General features: G+C 49.2%; 1 pseudogene; it reads left to right on the forward strand.

Annotated features, from left to right (window-relative positions):
• Positions 1-24,505, forward strand: part of LOC124019619 — a 153,137-nt pseudogene that overhangs the window by 102,480 nt on the left and 26,152 nt on the right.

A 24,505-nucleotide genomic window follows, 5' to 3' on the forward strand; every position in this document is an offset into this window, starting at 1 on the left:
TCTGTCTGCTCTCTTCTGTCTGCTCTCTTCTGTCTCCTCTCTTCTGTCTCCTCTCTTCTGTCTCCTCTCTTCTGTCTCCTCTCTTCTGTCTGCTCTCTCCTGTCTCCTCTCTCTTGTCTCCTCTCTTCTGTCTCCTCTCTTCTGTCTCCTGTCTCTGTCTCCTCTCTCCTGTCTCCTCTCTTCTGTCTGCTCCTTCTGTCTCCTCTCTTCTGTCTCCTCTCTTCTGTCTTTTCTTTCTGTCTCCTGTCTCCTGTCTCCTCTCTCCAAGTCCACTGTGGCCTGTCTCCTCTCTCCTGTCTCTTCTCTTCTGTTCCTCTCTTCTGTCTCCTGTCTCCTGTCTCTCTCTTCTGTCTTAGTCTCTTCTGTCTGCTCTCTTCTGTCTCCTCTCTTCTGTCTGCTCTCTTCTGTCTCCTCTCTTCTGTCTGCTCTCTTCTGTCTCCTCTCTTCTGTCTCCTCTCTTCTGTCTCCTCTCTCTTCTGTCTCCTCTCTTCTGTCTCCTCTCTTCTGTCTGCTCTCTTCTGTCTGCTCTCTTCTGTCTCCTCTCTTCTGTCTGCTCTCTTCTGTCTCCTCTCTTCTGTCTCCTCTCTTCTGTCTCCACTCTTCTGTCTCCTCTCTTCTGTCTCCTCTCTTCTGTCTCCTCTCTTCTGTCTCCTGTCTCCTGTCTCCTCTCTCCTGTCTCCTCTCTTCTGTCTCCTCTCTTCTGTCTCCTGTCTCCTGTCTCCTCTCTTCTGTCTCCTCTCTTCTGTCTGCTCTCTTCTGTCTCCTCTCTTCTGTCTCCTCTCTTCTGTGTGTGTGCGTGCAGACAGGCCCAGAGACTTGTTCTGTATTAACTCCTCTCTTCTGTCTGCTCTCTTCTGTCTCCCTGTATTCTTCTGTCTGCTCTCTTCTGTCTCCTCTCTTCTGTCTCCCTCTCTTCTGTCTCCTAACTCTTCTGTCTGCTCTAACTTCTGTCTGCTCTCTTCTGTCTCATCTCCTTGTCTCCTCTCTTCTGTCTCCTCTCTTCTGTCCCTCTCTCCTTTCCTCTCTCTTGTCTCCCTCTTCTGTCTCCACCTTCTGTCTCCTCTCTTCTGTCAGCCTCTCTTCTGTCTCCTCAGAAAACACGGACATCCTGTCACCTCTCTCTTGTCTCCTCTCTTCTGTCTCCTCTCTCCTGTCTCCTCTCTTCTGTCTCCTCTCTTCTGTCTCCTCTCTTCTGTCTGCTCTCTCCTGTCTGCTCTCTTCTGTCTCATCTCTCTTGTCTCCTCTCTTCTGTCTCCTCTCTTCTGTCTCCTCTCTCCTGTCTCCTCTCTCTTGTCTCCTCTCTTCTGTCTCCTCTCTTCTGTCTCCTCTCTTCTGTCTCCTCTCTTCTGTCTCCTCTGCCTCCTGCCTCCCTTCTCCCCTCCCTCTTGTCTCCTCTCTTCTGTCTCCTCTCTTCTGTCTCCTCTCTCCTGTCTCCTCTCTTCTGTCTGCTCTCTTCTGTCTCCTCTCTTCTGTCTCCTCTCTTCTGGAACCTCTCTTCTGTCTCCTGTCTCCTGTCTCCTCTCTCCTGTCTCCTCTCTCCTGTCAGGGCCTCACTTCTGTCTCATCTTCTGTCACCTGTCTCCTGTCCCACCTTCTGGAGCCCTCTTCTGTCTGCTCTCTTCCTCCTCTCTTCTGTCTGCTCTCTTCTGTCTCCTCTCTTCTGTCTGCTCTCTTATGTCTTTCTGTCTGCTCTCTTCTGTCTCCTCTCTTCTGTCTCCTCTCTTCTGTCTCCTCTCTTCTGTCTGCTCTCTTCTGTCTCCTCTCTTCTGTCTGCTCTCTTCTGCTGCTCTCTTCTGTTCCTGTCTGTCTGCTCTCTTCTGTCTCCTCTCTTCTGTCTCCTCTCTTCTGTCTCCACTCTTCTGTCTCCTGTCTCTTCTGTCTCTCTTCTGTCTCCGTCACAGCCTCTGGACCTTCTGTCTTCTGTCTCCCTGTCTCCTGTCTCCTCTCTCCTGTCTGCTCTCTTCTGTCTCCTCTCTTCTGTCTCCTCTCTTCTGTCTGCTCTCTTCTGTCTCCTGGGATTCTGTCTGCTCTCTTCTGTCTCTCTCTTCTGTCTCCTCCTTCTGTCTCCTCTCTTCTGTCTCCTCTCTTCTGTCTCCTCTCTTCTGTCTGCTCTCTTCTGTCTCATCTCTCTGTCTCCTCTCTGTCTGTCCCTCTCTTCTGTCTCCTCTCTCCTGTCTCCTCTCTCTTGTTCTCTTCTGTCTCCTCTCTTCTGTCTCCTCTCTTCTGTCTCCTCTCTTCTGTCTCCTCTCTCCTGTCTCCTCTCTCTTGTCTCCTCTCTTCTGTCTCCTCTCTCCTGTCTCCTCTCTTCTGTCTCCTCTCTTCTGTCTCCCTCTTCTGTCTGCTCTCTCCTGTCTGCTCTCTTCTGTCTCATCTCTCTTGTCTCCTCTCTTCTGTCTCCTCTCTTCTGTCTCCTCTCTCCTGTCTCCTCTCTCTTGTCTCCTGTGTTCTGTCTCCTCTCTTCTGTCTCCTCTCTTCTGTCTCCTCTCTTCTGTCTCCTCTCTCCTGTCTCCTCTCTCTTGTCTCCTCTCTTCTGTCTCCTCCTTCTGTCTCCTCTCTCCTGTCTCCTCTCTTCTGTCTGCTCTCTTCTGTCTCCTCTCTTCTGTCTCCTCTCTTCTGTCTCCTCTCTTCTGTCTCCTGTCTCCTGTCTCCTCTCTCCTGTCTCCTCTCTCCTGTCTCTCTCTCTTCTGTCTCCTCTCTTCTGTCTCTGCTCTCCTGTCTCCTCTCTTCTGTCTCCTCTCTTCTGTCTGCTCTCTTCTGTCTCCTCTCTTCTGTCTGCTCTCTTCTGTCTCTCTCTTCTGTCTGCTCTCTTCTGTCTCCTCTCTTCTGTCTGCTCTCTTCTGTCTCCTCTCTTCTGTCTCCTCTCTTCTGTCTCCTCTCTTCTGTCTGCTCTCTTCTGTCTCCTCTCTTCTGTCTGCTCTCTTCTGTCTGCTCTCTTCTGTCTCCTCTCTTCTGTCTGCTCTCTTCTGTCTCTCTCTCTTCTGTCTCTCTCTTCTGTCTCCACTCTTCTGTCTCCTCTCTTCTGTCTCCTCTCTTCTGTCTCCTCTCTTCTGTCTCCTGTCTCCTGTCTCCTCTCTCCTGTCTCCTCTCTTCTGTCTCCTCTCTCTTCTGTCTCCTGTCTCCTGTCTGCTCTCTCTTCTGTCTCCTCTCTTCTGTCTGCTCTCTTCTGTCTCCTCTCTTCTGTCTCCTCTCTTCTGTCTGCTCTCTTCTGTCTCCTCTCTTCTGTCTGCTCTCTTCTGTCTCCTCTCTTCTGTCTCCTCTCTTCTGTCTCCTCTCTTCTGTCTCCTCTCTTCTGTCTGCTCTCTCCTGTCTGCTCTCTTCTGTCTCCTCTCTCTGTCTCTCTCTTCTGTCTCCTCTCTTCTGTCTCCTCTCTCCTGTCTCCTCTCTCCTGTCTCCTCTCTTCTGTCTCCTCTCTTCTGTCTCTCTCTTCTGTCTGTCTCTCTCTGTCTCCTCTCTCCTTCTCTCTCTCTTGTCTCCTCTCTTCTGTCTCCTCTCTCCTGTCTCCTCTCTCTGTCTCCTCTCTTCTGTCTCTCTCTTCTGTCTGCTCTCTCCTGTCTGCTCTCTTCTGTCTCATCTCTCTTCTGTCTGCTCTCTTCTGTCTGCTCTCTTCTGTCTCCTCTCTCCTGTCTGCTCTCTCCTGTCTCCTCTCTTAACTGTCTCTCTCTTCTGTCTCCTCTCTTCTGTCTCCTCTCTTCTGTCTCCTCTCTCCTGTCTCCTCTCTCTTGTCTCCTCTCTTCTGTCTCCTCTCTTCTGTCTCCTCTCTCCTGTCTCCTCTCTTCTGTCTGCTCTCTTCTGTCTCCTCTCTTCTGTCTCCTCTCTTCTGTCTGCTCTCTTCTGTCTCCTCTCTTCTGTCTCCTCTCTTCTGTCTCCTCTCTTCTGTCTGCTCTCTCCTGTCTGCTCTCTCCTGTCTGCTCTCTCCTGTCTGCTCTCTTCTGTCTCTATCATCTTTGGTTCTGGTGAAGTTTCCCATAGAGACATGTTTGACAGACACTCCAGTCATGCTCAGCCTGCTGATAGGACTGTGATGAGTGATGAGATAGCACTCCCAGAGCATGTTCACTGATCTGCATCACTGCATCTTGTTCAACAGAATCAAAAATATGTATCAATATTATCATACATATTACCTCCTCTCTAAGACGTCCTCAGTATGATGCCGTTTTAGGAGTTTCAGCATTGGCTGGCAGGGATAAGTGATTGAAAAACACACAATTATGTCAAATCAATCTGGCGGAGGAGATATTATATTCAGACTTACACTACCGTTCAACAGTTTGGGGTCACTTAGAAATGTCCTTGTTTTCCATGAAAACATACAGTACATGAAATGAGTTGCAGAATGAATAGGAAATATAGTCAAGATGTTGACAAGGGCTTCTTCCCTAAATACTTCTTGCATAGTTTGGACCTGTGCTTTAGGTCATTGTCCTGTTGTAGGAGGAAATTGGCTCCAATTAAGCGCTGTCCACAGGGTATGGCATGGCGTTGCAAAATGGAATGATACCATTCCTTCTTCAAGAACCCTTTAACCCTGTACAGATCTCCCACTTTGCCACCACCAAAGCAACCCAGACCATCACATTGCCTCCAGCATCTTTTCATTTTTTCTACGTCTCTCGAATATTCTTCTTTGTGATCTGAACACCTTAAACTTAGATTCGTCTGTCCATAACACTTTTTCCAATATTCCTCTGTCCAGTGTCTGTGTTCTTTTGACCATCTTAATCTTTTCTTTTTATTGGCCAGTCTGAGATATGTTTTTTCCTTTGCAACTCTGCCTAGAAGGTCAGAATCCCAGAGTCGCCTCTTCACTGTTGACGTTGAGACTGGTGTTTTGTGGGTACTATTTAATGAAGCTGCCAGTTGAGGACGTGTGAGGCGTCTGTTTCTCAAACTAGACACTCTAATGAACTTGCCCTCTTGCTCAGTTGTGCACCAGGGCCTCCCACTCCTCTTTCTATTCTGGTTAGGGCCAGTTTGCACTGTTCTGTGAAGGGAGTAGTACACAGCGTTGTATGAAACGTTCAGTTTCTTGGCAATTTCTCGCATGGAATAGCCTTCATTTTTCAGAACAAGAATAGACTGACGAGTTTCAGAAGAAAGTTATTTGTTTCTGGCCATTTTGAGCCTGTAATGGAACACACAAATGCTGCTCCAGATATTCAACTAGATACTCAACTAGTCTAAAGAAGGCCAGTTTTATTGCTTCTTTAATCAGAACAACAGTTTTCAGCTGTGCTAACATAATTGCAAAAGGGTTTTCTAATGATTAATTAGCCTTTTAAAATGATAAACTTGGATTGGCTAACACAACGTGCCATTGGAACACAGGAGTGATGGTTGCTGATAATGGGCCTATGTAGATATTTGATTAAAAAAAATCTGCCGTAATAGTCATTTACCAAATTAACAATGTCTACACTGTATTTCTGATCAATTTGATGTTATTTTAATGGACCCAAAAATGTGCTTTTCTTTCAAAAACAAGGACATTTCTAAGTGACCCCAGACTGCTGAACGGTAGTGTGGCTGGAAAGGCCTATAGAATATAATAGAATGTTGATTCATGATGACATTGTTGCTGCTGATGATGGTGAGGTTGATGGCGAAGAAGACGATGACCATGACGATGATAATGAAACCAGGAGTTTCTCCTAGTTAACTGTATTGTCTAAGGCGGTTTGTTGCACTCATTTGATTAACACATTCCTCTTCTTATTGGCTGATTGATTTGAGCTCTGTAACACTCTGTGATTGGCAGACACTCTCAGGTGAGGCAGCGGACCTATCGGAGCAGGCAGAGCCTGAACAGCCCGAGTACCGGAGGAACAGAGATGGACCTGCTGGTTATGAGGGAGAGACCCAGGAGAGGCATCAGGAACAGCGGCTATGACGTGAGTCCCACTCCCCTGACCCTGGTTCTGATCCTGGTCCTGACCCTGGTCCTGATCCTGGTCCTGACCCTGGTCCTGACCCTGGTCCTGACCCTGGTCCTGACCCTGGTCCTGACCCTGGTCCTTACCCTGGTCCTGATCCTGGTCCTGACCCTGGTCCTGACCCTGGTCCTGATCCTGGTCCTGACCCTGGTCCTGATCCTGGTCCTTACCCTTGTCCTGATCCTGGTCCTGATCCTGGTCCTTACCCTGGTCCTGACCCTGGTCCTGATCCTGGTCCTGATCCTGGTCCTTACCCTGGTCCTGACCCTGGTCCTGATCCTGGTCCTGATCCTGGTCCTTACCCTGGTCCTGACCCTGGTCCTGACCCTGGTCCTGACCCTGGTCCTTACCCTGGTCCTTACCCTGGTCCTGATCCTGGTCCTTACCCTGGTCCTGACCCTGGTCCTGATCCTGGTCCTGACCCTGGTCCTTACCCTGGTCCTGATCCTGGTCCTTACCCTGGTCCTGACCCTGGTCCTGATCCTGGTCCTTACCCTGGTCCTGACCCTGGTCCTTACCCTGGTCCTGATCCTGGTCCTTACCCTGGTCCTGACCCTGGTCCTGATCCTGGTCCTGACCCTGGTCCTGACCCTGGTCCTGATCCTGGTCCTGACCCTGGTCCTGATCCTGGTCCTTACCCTGGTCCTTACCCTGGTCCTGATCCTGGTCGTTTCCCACTGGCCCTATCTGAACTGGTGTTCTGGGTCTCAGAAGCAGACTGGGGTTCAAACACTATTTAAAATCTTTCAGTTACTTTGAGCATTTGCTCTAGCATGATGGGTTTGGAGTGGCAGATGGTTGGGGTTTGGAATGGCAGATGGGAGGGGTTGGAATGGCAGATGGGAGGGGTTTGGAATGGCAGATGGGAGGGGTTTGGAATGGCAGATGGGAGGGGTTTGGAATGGCAGATGGGTGAGGTTTGGAGTGGCAGATGGGAGGGGATTGGAGTGGCAGATGGGTGAGGTTTGGAGTGGCAGATGGGTGAGGTTTGGAATGGCAGATGGGTGAGGTTTGGAGTGGCAGATGGGAGGGGTTTGGAATGGCAGATGGGGGGTTGGAATGGCAGATGGGAGGGGTTTGGAGTGGCAGATGGGTGAGGTTTGGAGTGTCAGATGGGAGGGGTTTGGAATGGCAGATGGGAGGGGTTTGGAATGGCAGATGGGAGGGGTTTGGAGTGGCAGATGGGAGAGGTTTGGAGTGGCAGATGGGAGGGGTTTGGAGTGGCAGATGGGTGAGGTTTGGAGTGGCAGATGGGAGGGGTTTGGAATGGCAGATGGGAGTGGTTTGGAGTGGCAGATGGGAGGGGTTTGGAGTGGCAGATGGGAGGGGTTTGGAATGGCAGATGGGAGGGGTTTGGAGTGGCAGATGGGAGGGGTTTGGAGTGGCAGATGGGTGAGGTTTGGAGTGGCAGATGGGAGGGGTTTGGAGTGGCAGATGGGAGGGGTTTGGAGTGGCAGATGGGAGATGGGAGGGTTTGGAATGGCAGATGGGAGGGGTTTGGAGTGGCAGATGGGAGGGGTTTGGAGTGGCAGATGGGAGGGGTTTGGAATGGCAGATGGGAGGGGTTTTGAGTGGCAGATGGGAGGGGGGTTTGGGAGAATGGCAGATGGGAGGGGTTTGGAGTGGCAGATGGGTGAGGTTTGGAATGGCAGATGGGAGGGGTTTGGAGTGGCAGATGGGTGAGGTTTGGAATGGCAGATGGGGAGGGTTGAATGGCAGATGGGAGGGGTTTGGAATGGCAGATCGGTGGGGTAAGGAGTGGCAGATGTTATTGATTCCATTGTGTCAGCCAGCTCAAGTATTTGAAATGATTTCAAATAGTATTTGAACCCAGGACTGTGCCAGATACAGCGTTGTGAAAAGTATTACCCCTTTATAATTTTCTCTTGGACTTGAAACCCACAAATGTTGCTGAGTTAAAGCAGTCCTGCATGCAACTATGTTTATTTTGTTATTTGTAAACTCAGGTTCCCTTTATCGAACATTAGTTTTTTGTTGAAGGTCTGACAACATTCAGTATCAAAAATATGCAAAAATAGAGAAAATGTAAAATGGGGCAAATCCTTTTCCCTGCCAGTGTCTCTGTAGCTTACATGTCCACAGTCGTTACAACCACTCATTTTACAGGTCATTTACTATACAAACATAGCTAACATCCCCAGGTGACTGGAGACAACAGCTTCCTGTTGCAAACAAACAAACATATGTACCTGCATGCTCCAAATGTGTTGTATGGTGCTGCATGTTTCACAACAGACACATCACTGGGTAGTGAACTGTCTGTTTGTAGTACCTCTGGCAGGGTACTGTTGCAGTCAAGGCAGTTGTCTTAAGGTGTAGAGGGGAGTTCCATTCAACATCACAACATATTGCAATCCTGAATGCACCTCTAATAGAGGTCTCCAGGGGTCAAAGTCTCAGATAGGAACTGGACTGTCCACATACAGGTGTGGTTGAAGTTAAGCACATCAGACTTCAGTGATGGAGTTGCTTAATGGTTGATAGTGGTAGATTCATAAGGTGTTCTTTATAGTTGTGGTTTACCTTTCAGACATGTTCCTCTCCTCTCCTCTCCTCTCCTCTCCTCTCCTCTCCTCTCCTCTCCTCTCCTCTCCTCTCCTCTCCTCTCCTCCTCTCTCTCCTCTCCTCTCCTCTCTCCTCTCCTCTCCTCTCCTCCTCTCCTCTCCTCCTCTCTCCTCTCCTCTCCCCTCCCCTCCTCTCCTCTCCTCTCCTGTGATACTGTGGTGTGATACTGTTGCTGCTAAAGAGCAGCTCCCTGCAGTCATGTTTCAGATCACTACTTAACAAACACCACAAAGAGAACGAGGTAGTTTTACAGTAAGCTCCTACTTTACAAACAGAACAGCATAGTGTCTTTCTCTCCTTTACTTTATCTAATCATCTCAGACATTGGTTTTAACAATAACCACATATTACAGCTAATAGAATATGTATCACATTTACCACAGACAGTAACAACTCTTTGAGTCTATTGTCAATATCCTCTACATAGAGAAGCATAATTTCCTCCCAAGCAACCTGTCTTCATACTTCTCTTCCTCTATGTCCTCCCTCCACTGTTCTGCTCCCTGTCTTCCTCTATGTCCTCCCTCCACTGTTCTGCTCCCTGTCTTCCTCTAGTCCTCCCTCCACTGTTCTGCTCCCTGTCTTCCTCTATGTCCTCCCTCCACTGTTCTGCTCCCTGTCTTCCTCTAGTCCTCCCTCCACTGTTCTGCTCCCTGTCTTCCTCTAGTCCTCCCTCCACTGTTCTGCTCCCTGTCTTCCTCTATGTCCTCCCTCCACTGTTCTGCTCCCTGTCTTCCTCTACCTCCTCCCTCTACTGTTCTGCTCCCTGTCTTCCTCTACCTCCTCCCTCCACTGTTCTGCTCCCTGTCTTCCTCTACCTCCTCCCTCCACTGTTCTGCTCCCTGTCTTCCTCTATGTCCTCCCTCCACTGTTCTGCTCCCTGTCTTCCTCCACCTCCTCCCTCCACTGTTCTGCTCCCTGTCTTCCTCCACCTCCTCCCTCCACTGTTCTGCTCCCTGTCTTCCTCTACCTCCTCCCTCCACTGTTCTGCTCCCTGTCTTCCTCTACCTCCTCCCTCCACTGTTCTGCTCCCTGTCTTCCTCTATGTCCTCCCTCCACTGTTCTGCTCCCTGTCTTCCTCTAGTCCTCCCTCCACTGTTCTGCTCCCTGTCTTCCTCTATGTCCTCCCTCCACTGTTCTGCTCCCTGTCTTCCTCTATGTCCTCCCTCCACTGTTCTGCTCCCTGTCTTCCTCCACCTCCTCCCTCCACTGTTCTGCTCCCTGTCTTCCTCTATGTCCTCCCTCCACTGTTCTGCTCCCTGTCTTCCTCCACCTCCTCCCTCCACTGTTCTGCTCCCTGTCTTCCTCTATGTCCTCCCTCCACTGTTCTGCTCCCTGTCTTCCTCCACCTCCTCCCTCCACTGTTCTGCTCCCTGTCTTCCTCCACCTCCTCCCTCCACTGTTCTGCTCCCTGTCTTCCTCTACCTCCTCCCTCCACTGTTCTGCTCCCTGTCTTCCTCTACCTCCTCCCTCCACTGTTCTGCTCCCTGTCTTCCTCTAGTCCTCCCTCCACTGTTCTGCTCCCTGTCTTCCTCTAGTCCTCCCTCCACTGTTCTGCTCCCTGTCTTCCTATAGTCCTCCCTCCACTGTTCTGCTCCCTGTCTTCCTCTAGTCCTCCCTCCACTGTTCTGCTCCCTGTCTTCCTCTATGTCCTCCCTCCACTGTTCTGCTCCCTGTCTTCCTCTATGTCCTCCCTCCACTGTTCTGCTCCCTGTCTTCCTCCACCTCCTCCCTCCACTGTTCTGCTCCCTGTCTTCCTCTATGTCCTCCCTCCACTGTTCTACTCCCTGTCTTCCTCCACCTCCTCCCTCCACTGTTCTGCTCCCTGTCTTCCTCTACCTCCTCCCTCCACTGTTCTGCTCCCTGTCTTCCTCTAGTCCTCCCTCCACTGTTCTGCTCCCTGTCTTCCTCTAGTCCTCCCTCCACTGTTCTGCTCCCTGTCTTCCTCTAGTCCTCCCTCCACTGTTCTGCTCCCTGTCTTCCTCTATGTCCTCCCTCCACTGTTCTGCTCCCTGTCTTCCTCTATGTCCTCCCTCCACTGTTCTGCTCCCTGTCTTCCTCCACCTCCCCCCTCCACTGTTCTGCTCCCTGTCTTCCTCGATGTCCTCCCTCCACTGTTCTACTCCCTGTCTTCCTCCACCTCCTCACTCCACTGTTCTGCTCCCTGTCTTCCTCTATGTCCTCCCTCCACTGTTCTGCTCCCTGTCTTCCTCTATGTCCTCCCTCCACTGTTCTGCTCCCTGTCTTCCTCCACCTCCTCCCTCCACTGTTCTGCTCCCTGTCTTCCTCTATGTCCTCCCTCCACTGTTCTGCTCCCTGTCTTCCTCTATGTCCTCCCTCCACTGTTCTGCTCCCTGTCTTCCTCCACCTCCTCCCTCCACTGTTCTGCTCCCTTTCTTCCTCCACCTCCTCCCTCCACTGTTCTGCTCCCTGTCTTCCTCCACCTCCTCCCTCCACTGTTCTGCTCCCTGTCTTCCTCTACCTCCTCCCTCCACTGTTCTGCTCCCTGTCTTCCTCTATGTCCTCCCTCCACTGTTCTGCTCCCTGTCTTCCTCTATGTCCTCCCTCCACTGTTCTGCTCCCTGTCTTCCTCCACCTCCTCCCTCCACTGTTCTGCTCCCTGTCTTCCTCTATGTCCTCCCTCCACTGTTCTGCTCCCTGTCTTCCTCTAGTCCTCCCTCCACTGTTCTGCTCCCTGTCTTCCTCTAGTCCTCCCTCCACTGTTCTGCTCCCTGTCTTCCTCTAGTCCTCCCTCCACTGTTCTGCTCCCTGTCTTCCTCTAGTCCTCCCTCCACTGTTCTGCTCCCTGTCTTCCTCTAGTCCTCCCTCCACTGTTCTGCTCCCTGTCTTCCTCTAGTCCTCCCTCCACTGTTCTGCTCCCTGTCTTCCTCTAGTCCTCCCTCCACTGTTCTGCTCCCTGTCTTCCTCTAGTCCTCCCTCCACTGTTCTGCTCCCTGTCTTCCTCTAGTCCTCCCTCCACTGTCCTGCTCCTTGTAGAAGGACTGGCTCTATTGATTACTTTGGGAACGCTTGCTCTGCGGGCCATATCACTGCAGAACAGTGGGAACGCTTACTCTGCGGGCCATATCACTGCGGAACAGTGGGTACGCTTGCTCTGCAGGCCATATCACTGCGGAACAGTGGGAACGCTTACTCTGCGGGCCATATCACTGCAGAACAGTGGGAACGCTTGCTCTGCGGGCCATATCACTGCAGAACAGTGGGAACGCTTACTCTGCGGGCCATATCACTGCAGAACAGTGGGAACGCTTACTCTGCGGGCCATATCACTGCAGAACAGTGGGAACGCTTGCTCTGCGGGCCATATCACTGCGGAACAGTGGGAACGCTTGCTCTGCGGGCCATATCACTGCGGAACAGTGGGAACGCTTGCTCTCTGCGGGCCATATCACTGCGGAACAGTGGGAACGCTTGCTCTGCGGGCCATATCACTGCGGAACAGTGGGAACGCTTGCTCTGCAGGCCATATCACTGCGGAACAGTGATAAGGCTTGCTCTGCGGGCCATATCACTGCGGAACAGTGGGAACGCTTGCTCTGCGGGCCATATCACTGCAGAACAGTAGGAACGCTTGCTCTGCGGGCCATATCACTGTGGATCCACGTCTCCGCCTGTCCGTGTTGCTCGGGAACTGATTTATGAGGCGGCTGCGCCAGGTCTCCTGTGGCTGCTGCCTTCCACTCGCACAGGAAGTAGGGCACCCTCAGATCCAACTCATTTATCACCCTGAGAGAGAGTGGGATGGAGGAAGAGAGAGGCTGGAGGGAGAAAGCAAGGAGGGAGAGGTGGATATAGAGAGAGCAGAGCGAGCACAGAGCGTGGGTGAGAAATGGGAGTGAGAGAGAGTGAGAGAGAGTGAGAGAGAGTGAGAGAGAGAGAGAGAGAGTGAGAGAGTGAGAGAGAGTGAGAGAGAGTGAGAGAGAGTGAGAGAGAGTGAGAGAGAGTGAGTGAGAGAGTGAGAGAGTGAGAGAGAGAGAGAGAGAGAGAGAGAGAGAGAGAGAGAGAGAGAGAGAGAGAGAGAGAGAGAGAGAGAGAGAGAGAGAGAGAGAGAGAGAGAGAGAGAGAGAGAGAGAGAGAGAGAGAGAGAGAGAGAGAGAGAGAGAGAGAGAGAGAGAGAGAGAGAGAGAGAGAGAGAGAGAGAGAGAGATAACAGTAGGCTAACACACAGACCTCCAGTAGTTTACTGCAGTGCTTAATTACTTCTACAGTGATTTGCCAGATTGTTTATCGCCACAATGAATCTAAGGGGGGAGGGACAAGGAGAGGGAAGGAGGAGATAAACAGAAACACAACTCACACTCTGTACAAAACTGTCCTGGTAGCACTCTACCCTGCAGAGACCAACCAGAGAGAGAGCAGTTCCACTGGAGGAATACTGAACACCTATTCATGTGAGATATTACAGGACTACAGTGTACCATCAAGCATCTCTGGCTAATTTAGTCAGCATCTTGTCAACAACAACGCACAGCCAGGATGAGTCACTAGTACAGCTTCCTGAATCGTTAAAGCCACTTGAACATTTCTCATCTGACCATCTCTGGTTGAGTCAGTGGCATTCTACCCAGCTATCAGGGGACTGTTCATTTGCCGTTGTAGCACTGTGCTCGTAAATCATGAAATGGGGGGGTTGCAATGCATTGTGGGATAGTCCTTCAGTGCTGTAAAGAGAAAGTACTTGGCACAAGTGTCTTTGGGGTTGTGGTGTGTTTCTGTGTAAAGGACATGTCTTCCTAAACCGGGGCAGCATCACCAGTTTGCAGGGTGCTAATAAAGTAAATGAAGAGTTTTTGTTTGAGTCTCTGAGAGCACTAAAATGACTCTCTACTCTGATAGGTCTGGGAGACAATGACACTCTACTCTGATAGGTCTGGGAGACAATGATACTCTACTCTGATAGGTCTGGGAGACAATGACACTACTCTGATAGGTCTGGGAGACAATGACACTCTACTCTGATAGGTCTGGGAGACAATGACACTACTCTGATAGGTCTGGGAGACAATGACACTCTACTCTGAAAGATCTGGGAGACAATGACACTACTCTGATAGGTCTGGGAGACAATGGCACTACTCTGATAGGTCTGGGAGACAATGACACTCTACTCTGATAGGTCTGGGAGACAATGACACTACTCTGATAGGTCTAGGAGACAATGACACTACTCTGAAAGGTCTGGGAGGCAAGGACACTCTACTCTGATAGGTCTGGGAGACAATGGCACTACTCTGATAGGTCTGGGAGACAATGACAATCTACTCTGATAAGTCTGGGAGACAATGACACTCTACTCTGCAAGGTCTGGGAGGCAATGACACTCTACTCTGATAGGTCTGGGAGACAATGACACTCTACTCTGATAGGTCTGGGAGACAATGACTCTCTACTCTGATAGGTCATGGAGACAATGACACTCTACTCTGAAAGGTCTGGGAGACAATGACACTCTACTCTGATAGGTCTGGGAGACAATGACACTACTCTGAAAGGTCTGGGAGACAATGACACTCTACTCTGATAGGTCTGGGAGACAATGACACTACTCGGAAAGGTCTGGGAGACAATGACACTCTACTCTGATAGGTCTGGGAGACAATGACACTCTACTCTGATAGGTCTGGGAGACAATGACTCTCAACTCTGATAGGTCTGGGAGACAATGGCACTACTCTGATAGGTCTGGGAGACAATGACACTCTACTCTGATAGGTCTGGGAGACAATGACACTACTCTGATAGGTCTAGGAGACAATGACACTACTCTGAAAGGTCTGGGAGGCAATGACACTCTACTCTGATAGGTCTGGGAGACAATGACTCTCTACTCTGATAGGTCATGGAGACAATGACACTCTACTCTGAAAGGTCTGGGAGACAATGACACTCTACTCTGATAGGTCTGGGAGACAATGACACTACTCTGAAAGGTCTGGGAGACAATGACACTCTACTCTGATAGGTCTGGGAGACAATGACACTACTCGGAAAGGTCTGGGAGACAATGACACTCTACTCTGATAGGTCTGGGAGACAATGACTCTCAACTCTGATAGGTCTGGGAGACAATGGCACTACTCTGATAGGTCTGGGAGACAATGACACTCTACTCTGATAGGTCTGGGAGACAATGACACTACTCTGATAGGTCTAGGAGACAATGACACTACTCTGAAAGGTCTGGGAGGCAATGACACTCTACTCTGATAGGTCTGGGAGACAATGGCACTACTCTGATAGGTCTGGGAGACAATGACACTCTACTCTGATAGGTCTGTGAGACAATGACACTCTACTCTGCAAGGTCTGGGAGGCAATGACACTCTACTCTGATAGGTCTGGGAGACAATGACACTCTACTCTGATAGGTCTGGGAGACAATGACTCTCTACTCTGATAGGTCATGGAGACAATGACACTCTACTCTGACAGGTCTGGGAGACAATGACACTCTACTCTGATAGGTCTGGGAGACAATGACACTACTCGGAAAGGTCTGGGAGACAATGATTCTCTACTCTGATAGGTCTGGGAGACAATGACACTACTCTGATAGGTCTGGGAGACAATGACACTACTTTGATAGGTCTGGGAGACAATAACACTACTCTGATAGGTGTGGGAGACAATGACACTCTACTCTGATAGTTCTGGGAGACAATGACTCTACTCTGATAGGTGTGGGAGACAATGACACTCTACTCTGATAGTTCTGGGAGACAATGACACTACTCTGATAGGTCTGGGAGACAATGACACTCTACTCTGAAAGTTCTGTGAGACAATGACACTACTCTGATAGGTCTGGGAGGCAATGACACTCTACTCTGAAAGGTCTGGGAGACAATGACACTACTCTGAAAGGTCTGGGAGACAATGACTCTCAACTCTGATAGGTCTGGGAGACAATGGCACTACTCTGATAGGTCTGGGAGACAATGACACTCTACTCTGATAGGTCTGGGAGACAATGACACTCTACTCTGATAGGTCTGGGAGACAATGACACTCTACTCTGCAAGGTCTGGGAGGCAATGACACTCTACTCTGATAGGTCTGGGAGACAATGACACTACTCTGATAGGTCTGGGAGACAATGACACTCTACTCTGATAGGTCTGGGAGACAATGACACTCTACTCTGATAGGTCTGGGAGACAATAACACTCTACTCTGATAGGTCTGGGAGACAATGACACTACTCTGATAGGTCTGGGAGACAATGACACTCTACTCTGATAGGTCTGGGAGACAATGACACTCTACTCTGCAAGGTCTGGGAGGCAATGACACTCTACTCTGATAGGTCTGGGAGACAATGACACTCTACTCTGATAGGTCTGGGAGACAATGACTCTCTACTCTGATAGGTCATGGAGACGATGACACTACTCTGAAAGGTCTGGGAGACAATGACACTCTACTCTGATAGGTCTGGGAGACAATGACACTACTCGGAAAGGTCTGGGAGACAATGACTCTCTACTCTGATAGGTCTGGGAGACAATGACACTACTCTGATAGGTCTGGGAGACAATGACACTACTCTGATAGGTGTGGGAGACAATGACACTCTACTCTGATAGTTCTGGGAGACAATGACTCTACTCTGATAGGTCTGGGAGACAATGACACTCTACTCTGAAAGTTCTGTGAGACAATGACACTCTACTCTGAAAGGTCTGGGAGACAATGACACTACGCTGAAATGTCTGGGAGACAATGACACTCTACTCTGAAAGGTCTGGGAGGCAATGACACTCTACTCTGAAAGGTCTGGGAGACAATGACACTCTACTCTGATAGGTCTGGGAGACAATGACACTACTCTGATAGGTCTGGGATACAATGACACTACTCTGATAGGTCTGGGAGACAATGACACTCTACTCTGATAGGTCTGGGAGACAATGACACTACTCGGAAAGGTCTGGGAGACAATGACTCTCTACTCTGATAGGTCTGGGAGACAATGACACTCTACTCTGAAAGGTCTGGGAGACAATGACACTCTACTCTGATAGGTCTGGGAGACAATGACACTACTCTGAAAGGTCTGGGAGACAATGACACTCTACTCTGATAGGTCTGGGAGACAATGACACTACTCGGAAAGGTCTGGGAGACAATGACACTCTACTCTGATAGGTCTGGGAGACAATGACTCTCAACTCTGATAGGTCTGGGAGACAATGGCACTACTCTGATAGGTCTGGGAGACAATGACACTCTACTCTGATAGGTCTGGGAGACAATGACACTACTCTGATAGGTCTAGGAGACAATGACACTACTCTGAAAGGTCTGGGAGGCAATGACACTCTACTCTGATAGGTCTGGGAGACAATGGCACTACTCTGATAGGTCTGGGAGACAATGACACTCTACTCTGATAGGTCTGTGAGACAATGACACTCTACTCTGCAAGGTCTGGGAGGCAATGACACTCTACTCTGATAGGTCTGGGAGACAATGACACTCTACTCTGATAGGTCTGGGAGACAATGACTCTCTACTCTGATAGGTCATGGAGACAATGACACTCTACTCTGACAGGTCTGGGAGACAATGACACTCTACTCTGATAGGTCTGGGAGACAATGACACTACTCGGAAAGGTCTGGGAGACAATGATTCTCTACTCTGATAGGTCTGGGAGACAATGACACTACTCTGATAGGTCTGGGAGACAATGACACTACTTTGATAGGTCTGGGAGACAATAACACTACTCTGATAGGTGTGGGAGACAATGACACTCTACTCTGATAGTTCTGGGAGACAATGACTCTACTCTGATAGGTGTGGGAGACAATGACACTCTACTCTGATAGTTCTGGGAGACAATGACACTACTCTGATAGGTCTGGGAGACAATGACACTCTACTCTGAAAGTTCTGTGAGACAATGACACTACTCTGATAGGTCTGGGAGGCAATGACACTCTACTCTGAAAGGTCTGGGAGACAATGACACTACTCTGAAAGGTCTGGGAGACAATGACTCTCAACTCTGATAGGTCTGGGAGACAATGGCACTACTCTGATAGGTCTGGGAGACAATGACACTCTACTCTGATAGGTCTGGGAGACAATGACACTCTACTCTGATAGGTCTGGGAGACAATGACACTCTACTCTGCAAGGTCTGGGAGGCAATGACACTCTACTCTGATAGGTCTGGGAGACAATGACACTACTCTGATAGGTCTGGGAGACAATGACACTCTACTCTGATAGGTCTGGGAGACAATGACACTCTACTCTGATAGGTCTGGGAGACAATAACACTCTACTCTGATAGGTCTGGGAGACAATGACACTACTCTGATAGGTCTGGGAGACAATGACACTCTACTCTGATAGGTCTGGGAGACAATGACACTCTACTCTGCAAGGTCTGGGAGGCAATGACACTCTACTCTGATAGGTCTGGGAGACAATGACACTCTACTCTGATAGGTCTGGGAGACAATGACTCTCTACTCTGATAGGTCATGGAGACAATGACACTACTCTGAAAGGTCTGGGAGACAATGACACTCTACTCTGATAGGTCTGGGAGACAATGACACTACTCGGAAAGGTCTGGGAGACAATGACTCTCTACTCTGATAGGTCTGGGAGACAATGACACTACTCTGATAGGTCTGGGAGACAATGACACTACTCTGATAGGTCTGGGAGACAATGACACTCTACTCTGATAGTTCTGGGAGACAATGACACTCTACTCTGATAGGTCTGGGAGACAATGACACTCTACTCTGAAAGTTCTGTGAGACAATGACACTCTACTCTGAAAGGTCTGGGAGACAATGACACTACGCTGAAATGTCTGGGAGACAATGACACTCTACTCTGAAAGGTCTGGGAGGCAATGACACTCTACTCTGAAAGGTCTGGGAGACAATGACACTCTACTCTGATAGGTCTGGGAGACAATGACACTACTCTGATAGGTCTGGGATACAATGACACTACTCTGATAGGTCTGGGAGACAATGACACTCTACTCTGATAGGTCTGGGAGACAATGACACTACTCGGAAAGGTCTGGGAGACAATGACTCTCTACTCTGATAGGTCTGGGAGACAATGACACTCTACTCTGATAGGTCTGGGAGACAATGACACTACTCTGATAGGTCTGGGAGATAATGACACTCTACTCTGATAGGTCTGGGAGGCAATGACACTCTACTCTGATAGGTCTGGGAGACAATGACACTCTACTCTGAAAGTTCTGTGAGATAATGACACTCTACTCTGATAGGTCTGGGAGGCAATGACACTCTACTCTGAAAGGTCTGGGAGACAATGACTCTCTACTCTGATAGGTCTGTGAGACAATGGCACTACTCTGATAGGTCTGGGAGACAATGACACTCTACTCTGATAGGTCTCTGATAGGTCTGGGAGACAATGACACTCTACTCTGATAGGTCTGGGAGACAAGACACTACTCTGAAAGGTCTGGGAGGCAATGACAATGACACAATGACACTACTCTGATAGGTCTGGGAGGCAATGACACTCTACTCTGAAAGGACTGGGAGACAATGACTCTCTACTCTGATAGGTCTGGGAGACAATGGCACTACTCTGATAGGTCTGGGAGACAATGACACTACTCTGATAGGTCTGGGAGACAATGCCACTACTCTGATAGGTCTGTGAGACAATGGCACTACTCTGATAGGTCTGGGAGACAATGACACTCTACTCTGATAGGTCTGGGAGACAATGACACTACTCTGATAGGTCTAGGAGACAATGACACTACTCTGAAAGGTCTGGGAGGCAATGACACTCTACTCTGATAGGTCTGGGAGACAATGACACTACTCTGATAGGTCTGGGAGACAATGACTCTCTACTCTGATAGGTCTGGGAGACAATGACACTCTACTCTGATAGGTCTGGGAGACAATGACACTACTCTGATAGGTCTGGAAGACAATGACACTCTACTCTGATAGGTCTGGGAGACAATGACACTACTCTGATAGGTCTGGGAGACAATGACACTACTCGGAAAGGTCTGGGAGACAATGTCTCTCTACTCTGATAGGTCTGGGAGACAATGACACTACTCGGAAAGGTCTGGGAGACAATGTCTCTCTACTCTGATAGGTCTGGGAGACAATGACACTACTCGGAAAGGTCTGGGAGACAATGTCTCTCTACTCTGATCGGTCTGGGAGACAATGACACTACTCTGATAGGTCTGGGAGACAATGACACTCTACTCTGATAGGTCTGGGAGACAATGACACTCTACTCTGCAAGGTCTGGGAGGCAATGACACTCTACTCTGATAGGTCTGGGAGACAATGACACGCTACTCTGATAGGTCGGGTAGGCAATGACACTCTACTCTGATAGGTCTGGGAGACAATGACACTCTACTCTGATAGGTCTAGGAAACAATGACACTCTTCTCGGAAAGGTCTGGGAGGCAATTACACTCTACTCTGATAGGTCTGGGAGGCAATGACAACTACTCTGAAAGGTCTGGGAGGCAAATGACACTCTACTCTGAAAGGTCTTGGAGACAATGACACTCTACTCTGATAGATCTGGGAGACAATTACACTCTACTCTGATAGGTCTGGGAGGCAATGACAACTACTCTGAAAGGTCTGGGAGGCAAATGACACTCTACTCTGAAAGGTCTGGGAGACAATGTCTCTCTACTCTGATAGGTCTGGGAGGCAATGACAACTACTCTGAAAGGTCTGGGAGGCAAATGCCACTCTACTCTGAAAGGTCTTGGAGACAATGACACTCTACTCTGATAGATCTGGGAGACAATGACTCTCTACTCTGAAAGGTCTGGGAGGCAATGACACTCTACTCTGATAGATCTGGGAGGCAATGACACTCTACTCTGAAAGGTCTGGGAGACAATGACGCTCTACTCTGATAGGTCTGGGAGGCAATGACACTCTACTCTGATAGGTCTGGGAGACAATGACACTCTACTCTGATAGGTCTGGGAGGCAATGACACTACTCGGAAAGGTCTGGGAGACAATGACTCTCTACTCTGATAGGTCTGGGAGACAATGACACTCTACTCTGATAGGTCTGGGAGACAATGACACTACTCTGATAGGTCTGGGAGACAATGACACTACTCTGATAGGTCTGGGAGACAATGACACTCTACTCTGATAGTTCTGGGAGACAATGACTCTCTACTCTGATAGGTCTGGGAGACAATGACACTCTACTCTGAAAGGTCTGGGAGACAATGACACTACTCTGATAGGTCTGGAAGACAATGACACTCTACTCTGATAGGTCTGGGAGACAATGACACTACTCTGATAGGTCTGGGAGACAATGACACTACTCTGATAGGTCTGGGAGACAATGACACTCTACTCTGATAGGTCTGGGAGACAATGACACTACTCGGAAAGGTCTGGGAGACAATGTCTCTCTACTCTGATAGGTCTGGGAGACAATGACACTACTCGGAAAGGTCTGGGAGACAATGTCTCTCTACTCTGATAGGTCTGGGAGACAATGACACTACTCAGAAAGGTCTGGGAGACAATGTCTCTCTACTCTGATCGGTCTGGGAGACAATGACACTACTCTGATAGGTCTGGGAGACAATGACACTCTACTCTGATAGGTCTGGGAGACAATGACACTCTACTCTGCAAGGTCTGGGAGGCAATGACACTCTACTCTGATAGGTCTGGGAGACATTGACACTCTACTCTGATAGGTCTGGGAGACAATGACACTCTACTCTGATAGGTCTAGGAAACAATGACACTCTTCTCTGAAAGGTCTGGGAGGCAATTACACTCTACTCTGATAGGTCTGGGAGGCAATGACAACTACTCTGAAAGGTCTGGGAGGCAAATGACACTCTACTCTGAAAGGTCTTGGAGACAATGACACTCTACTCTGATAGATCTGGGAGACAATGACACTCTACTCTGAAAGGTCTGGGAGGCAATGACACTCTACTCTGATAGATCTGGGAGACAATGACACTCTACTCTGATAGATCTGGGAGACAATGACGCTCTACTCTGATAGGTCTGGGAGGCAATGACACTCTACTCTGATAGGTCTGGGAGACAATGACACTCTACTCTGATAGGTCTGGAAGACAATGACACTCTACTCTGATAGGTCTGGGAGACAATGACACTACTCTGATAGGTCTGGGAGACAATGACACTCTACTCTGATAGGTCTGGGAGACAATGACACTCTACTCTGATAGGTCTGGGAGACAATGACACTACTCGGAAAGGTCTGGGAGACAATGTCTCTCTACTCTGATAGGTCTGGGAGACAATGACACTACTCGGAAAGGTCTGGGAGACAATGTCTCTCTACTCTGATAGGTCTGGGAGACAATGACACTACTCTGAAAGGTCTGGGAGACAATGTCTCTCTACTCTGATCGGTCTGGGAGATAATGACACTACTCTGATAGGTCTGGGAGACAATGACACTCTACTCTGATAGGTCTGGGAGACAATGACACTCTACTCTGCAAGGTCTGGGAGGCAATGACACTACTCTGATAGGTGTGGGAGACAATGACACTCTACTCTGATAGGTCTGGGAGACAATGACACTCTACTCTGATAGGTCTAGGAAACAATGACACTCTTCTCTGAAAGGTCTGGGAGGCAATGACACTCTACTCTGATAGGTCTGGGAGGCAATGACACTCTACTCTGATAGGTCTGGGAGACAATGACACTCTACTCTGATAGATCTGGGAGACAATGACACTCTACTCTGAAAGGTCTGGGAGGCAATGACACTCTACTCTGATAGATCTGGGAGACAATGACACTCTACTCTGATAGATCTGGGAGACAATGACACTCTACTCTGAAGGTCTGGGAGGCAAATGACAATGACACTCTACTCCGATAGATCTGGGAGACAATGACACTCTACTCTGATAGATCTGGGAGACAATGACAACTACTCTGAAAGGTCTGGGAGGCAAATGACACTCTACTCTGAAAGGTCTGGGAGGCAAATGACACTCTACTCTGATAGGTCTGGGAGACAATGACACTCTACTCTGAAAGGTCTGGGAGGCAATGACACTCTACTCTGATAGATCTGGGAGGCAATGACACTCTACTCTGAAAGGTCTGGGAGACAATGACGCTCTACTCTGATAGGTCTGGGAGGCAATGACACTCTACTCTGATAGGTCTGGGAGACAATGACACTCTACTCTGATAGGTCTGGGAGGCAATGACACTACTCGGAAAGGTCTGGGAGACAATGACGCTCTACTCTGATAGGTCTGGGAGGCAATGACACTCTACTCTGATAGGTCTGGGAGACAATGACACTCTACTCTGATAGGTCTGGGAGGCAATGACACTACTCGGAAAGGTCTGGGAGACAATGACTCTCTACTCTGATAGGTCTGGGAGACAATGACACTCTACTCTGATAGGTCTGGGAGACAATGACACTACTCTGATAGGTCTGGGAGACAATGACACTACTCTGATAGGTCTGGGAGACAATGACACTCTACTCTGATAGTTCTGGGAGACAATGACTCTCTACTCTGATAGGTCTGGGAGACAATGACACTCTACTCTGAAAGGTCTGGGAGACAATGACACTACTCTGATAGGTCTGGAAGACAATGACACTCTACTCTGATAGGTCTGGGAGACAATGACACTACTCTGATAGGTCTGGGAGACAATGACACTACTCTGATAGGTCTGGGAGACAATGACACTCTACTCTGATAGGTCTGGGAGACAATGACACTACTCGGAAAGGTCTGGGAGACAATGTCTCTCTACTCTGATAGGTCTGGGAGACAATGACACTACTCGGAAAGGTCTGGGAGACAATGTCTCTCTACTCTGATAGGTCTGGGAGACAATGACACTACTCTGAAAGGTCTGGGAGACAATGTCTCTCTACTCTGATGGGAGACAATGGTCTGGGAGACAATGACACTACTCTGATAGGTCTGGGAGACAATGACACTCTACTCTGATAGGTCTGGGAGACAATGACACTCTACTCTGCAAGGTCTGGGAGGCAATGACACTCTACTCTGATAGGTCTGGGAGACAATGACACTCTACTCTGATAGGTCTGGGAGACAATGACACTCTACTCTGATAGGTCTAGGAAACAATGACACTCTTCTCTGAAAGGTCTGGGAGGCAATTACACTCTACTCTGATAGGTCTGGGAGGCAATGACAACTACTCTGAAAGGTCTGGGAGGCAAATGACACTCTACTCTGAAAGGTCTTGGAGACAATGACACTCTACTCTGATAGATCTGGGAGACAATGACACTCTACTCTGAAAGGTCTGGGAGGCAATGACACTCTACTCTGATAGATCTGGGAGACAATGACACTCTACTCTGATAGATCTGGGAGACAATGACGCTCTACTCTGATAGGTCTGGGAGGCAATGACACTCTACTCTGATAGGTCTGGGAGACAATGACACTCTACTCTGATAGGTCTGGAAGACAATGACACTCTACTCTGATAGGTCTGGGAGACAATGACACTACTCTGATAGGTCTGGGAGACAATGACACTCTACTCTGATAGGTCTGGGAGACAATGACACTCTACTCTGATAGGTCTGGGAGACAATGACACTACTCGGAAAGGTCTGGGAGACAATGTCTCTCTACTCTGATAGGTCTGGGAGACAATGACACTACTCGGAAAGGTCTGGGAGACAATGTCTCTCTACTCTGATAGGTCTGGGAGACAATGACACTACTCTGAAAGGTCTGGGAGACAATGTCTCTCTACTCTGATCGGTCTGGGAGATAATGACACTACTCTGATAGGTCTGGGAGACAATGACACTCTACTCTGATAGGTCTGGGAGACAATGACACTCTACTCTGCAAGGTCTGGGAGGCAATGACACTACTCTGATAGGTGTGGGAGACAATGACAC

The sequence above is a fragment of the Oncorhynchus gorbuscha genome, unplaced genomic scaffold, assembly GCF_021184085.1.
Source record: "Oncorhynchus gorbuscha isolate QuinsamMale2020 ecotype Even-year unplaced genomic scaffold, OgorEven_v1.0 Un_scaffold_643, whole genome shotgun sequence".
Classification (NCBI taxonomy): Eukaryota; Metazoa; Chordata; class Actinopteri; order Salmoniformes; family Salmonidae; genus Oncorhynchus; species Oncorhynchus gorbuscha.